General features: G+C 42.0%; 1 pseudogene; it reads right to left on the reverse strand.

Annotated features, from left to right (window-relative positions):
• Window positions 1-1614: 1614 nt before the first annotated feature.
• On the reverse strand, window positions 1615-3398 carry LOC102854245 (annotated as a pseudogene).
• Between the last annotated feature and the right edge of the window lie 352 nt (window positions 3399-3750).

Genomic DNA, 3750 nt, shown 5'->3' on the forward strand with positions numbered 1-3750 from the left:
GGTATTACAGCGCAAGTGCTTACTACTATTTACTCTTGTATTTTGCTTACTTCTACATCAGCAAGCCTATGAATTAGGAGCTATTTACATGATAGTCCCTGGGTGGCACAGCCATTTATGCACTTCCATACTAAGCGAAGAGTTGACAGTTGGATTCTACACAGAAGCACTCTGGAAGAAAACCCTGGTAATCTAAAGGGACATAGCCATTGAAATCTTTATGGAGCACAGTTATCTCTCTAGTTGAAATCCACTTGAAGTTAACGAGCGATGAGACCTAAGTATAATTCTGGCCAGCGCCCTTATCCACAAACACAACTCACCTGTCACTGGAAGCTTACATGTTGCTATAAAGTTTGGCAGATTTTAACTGAGCTTTCAGACTAGGGTGGACTAGGAAGAACCATCTGATGATCTTCCAAAAATCAGTCCATGAAAACCCAATAGATCTAACAGTCTGATCACCAATCACGGGAAGAGGGCACGACCAGGCAACGGTTGTTCAGTGGTGTCTGTGGTTCTCCTGAGTCAGGCCAACTGAACTGCAGCTAATAGCATTCTCAATTTAAAATTAAGAATCTAAAGTACACAGCATCTGCACAGCTCTCTGGAATCCTAGTAGCAGAGGTCATGAAAGATTGTTAACAACACTACACTTCACACTCAAAATCCATTGTCATTATATGTGAACTGACCGTCATTGAGTTTCTAACACTGAAAATGATGTAGGAAGAGATTAATCATGTCTTCAACATTACACACGGGCCTCATTTGAGGGACTACAGAGGAATCGGATTGACTATATCTGTATAAGGAATCACTGGAGAAGCTCAATATCAGCAGTCAAAACAGGCCAGGTGTTGACTGTGGAACAGACTGTCAATTACTAATGTGCAAGTTCAAACTGAGTCTGAGAGAAATTAAAACAAGTACAAAGGAACCAAAATACAACCTTTAGTTGACCTTACCTAAATTTAAAAACCATTCTAAGAAGTTGAAGTGTTAAATAAACACCAATAATTGAAAACCAACTGAGTTGTAGGATGACATCATGACATCAGCCATGAAAGTTATCATCCATGAAGAATGCAAAAAAGTCACTATAGGGCAGGAGGGGACCCAAAGGAGAGACTAAAAAATGCGCTAGACAATCAAGAAGCCAAAACAAAGAAGAGTTGCTGTAGTAAGAGCTGAACAGAAGATTTCAAAGGGCAGCTCAAGAAGACAAAATATAATGAATGTGCAGCGAGCTGGAATGGGAGAATAAAAAGGAAAGAACTCAATCTGCATTTCTCAAGCTGAAAGAACTGAAAAACAAACTCACACCTCAAGTTGCAACACTGAAACAAACTATGGGCACAATATTGAATGATCCAGGAAGCCTTAAAAGAAGATAGAGGAAAAACCAACCATGAGATATCATAGATATCATCTCATATTCACATTTCCCATCTATGTCTGAAGTGTTTTCTTTCCGATTTAGTCTTGGTCTGAGAGGAGGAATCCAAGTACTCCCTTCCGCCATCTCCTATGTATTTCTATTTCTTTTTTTGTTTCCAAGTGGCAGACAGTGGAAGACGTTTATTCTTATGTACAGAAGAGCCAGTGTGTACATCAGCCCAGTTTGGAGGCGAGTTCTTTGGCCTTGGCCTTTTCCAGCTTGGTGATGGGGGCCACTGACTTGGGCACCAGGACATTACCTCCCCAGTGGCGGTGGATCTCATCATATCTGTCATTGTAATTGGTTCTGACGGCTTCTACCAGCTCCACCAGAGTGCCTTTATCTTCCGGGTTCACCTGTGTGAAGGCAACAGTGGTGCAGGTCTTCCAATGGACGAGGCGGCCCAGCCTGGCCTTGCCCTTGATGATGCAGAAGGGAACCCCCATCTTCTGACACAAGCCCAGCAGGAAGACTACCAGCTCTATGGAGGCTATGTTGTGTGCGATCACCACCAGTTGGGCCTTCTTGTTCTCCATCAGGGTGGTGATTGTATTCACCCCGGCACGGAGGACAGGAGGCCTTTTGGTGGGGGTGTCTCCTTTGCTAGCAGGGTTCTCAGCCCCGGCCAACAGTCTCTGTGTCTTCTTCTTGGTCTCTGGTACTTGTGAGCAACCTCCAGCAGCTGAGTAGCCATCTGGTGGGCCAATGCCTAGGTAAACTGGTTAATGGTGGTGACACCTTGAGTTGTTTGTAGAAGATGGCCCTCTGCCGGAGCAGCCAGATGGGTGTAGCAGGGCCATTTGACAAAGTGGGTGAGGTCCCTTTTGGGTTGGATATCCGGCCCGATGCCAAAGTTTTTGGGTCTTTTCTCGAACAGGGGATTCACCACCTTCTTGGCCTCCTGCTTCTTGGCCACAGCGGGCACCGGGGCCACCTTCTTCCCCTTGGGCAGATGGGCCAGAGAGAGCTCTACTATGTATTTCTAAAAACACAGAATATACGTGCTTGTTCGCCTAAGCAGTTTCTGTACTAACAAGTACATCTCCTTTTTCTTTTAGTATTTTTTTTCATTGTTGCACATTTTTTGGCCTGCTCCCCAGCTGACTCCACAATGCACTCCTTGTTCCAGATTGCTGTCATATATATAATGCCTAATCATACATTCCTTTGTATAGTTCTTCCTCTCATCTATTCTAATGAAGGGTTCATTATCTAGCCACTCTTTTCCCATTCTCTCTCCAACACCCCCATGTCTGTCCTATTTTATAACAGTAGTGTTATGTTGAATTTGTCCTTTTGTGATTGAGATATTTCACTCAACATATTTCACTCCCTGGTACCACGACTATATACCACTAGTTCTTAGCAACCTATAAAATTATGAGACAGAATAATACATTATGCAAGCTTTCAAGATGAGCATCACTCTTCCCTTAACAAAATCCCTGTGAGATCTGTCCAAGATAGATAATTCATTAATTTATTGCTGAAGTACATCACTAAGCCTTTTCCTGAGGGGCCTTTGGATTCACTCAACCTTTTAACCTTTTAGTTAGCAACTGAGTTAGTCTTATGGTTTGTATCATCAAGGAATCCTGGACATTTATAAAGATACTAATTTTTAAAATATATTTATAATGTAATTCTTTCTTTAGAGACTAGTCTGCAAGAAAAATTTATAAGAGGTAGTTTAGTAAACATTCTAAGTTTATGATTAACAGTTTCATGAAAAGACTACTTCTAAGTATTTTTCCATTTCATTTTGGTGGCTTCATAAGTGTTCATCACTAAAGCAACTGAAAAATTAAGAAACTAACATGTTACTGTTTGGTTTACCCACCAGCAGTTGCTTTTGCCCCTGGTGCTCTGTCAGTTTACCATATTGTGGCGGCCTGCATGTGGCTATGATGCTGAAAGCTGTGCAAGCTGTAACTAAAATTCCAGCGAGGCCACCCATGCTCGCAGTAGAATAATTTCCACAGAACTCCCAGACCAAGACTGAGAAGCAGGATTGGCCATCTTCTTCAGAAATAATAGAGTTTTGAAAACTCTGCGTCCAGCACAGAACAGTGTTCCGTATAATGCCAGAGATGAGTTCCTCAGGTCAAAAGACATTCCAAAGGCAACTGGGAAAGATCTCCCTTCTCAAAGTTGAGCCAACCTTAATAACATGGATAGAGTAAGTATTTTATTCAATACAAGATCTTCATTTGCTGATGCAGCAACTCAAAATGAGGAGAAACTGCTGTAAACATCCATTAATAATAGGACTGTGGAATGTACAAGAATAAATCTAGAAAACTTTTCAG

This window comes from Elephantulus edwardii, unplaced genomic scaffold (genome assembly GCF_000299155.1).
Source record: "Elephantulus edwardii isolate Elephantulus edwardi_28Jun2011 unplaced genomic scaffold, EleEdw1.0 scaffold00271, whole genome shotgun sequence".
NCBI classification, from domain to species: Eukaryota; Metazoa; Chordata; class Mammalia; order Macroscelidea; family Macroscelididae; genus Elephantulus; species Elephantulus edwardii.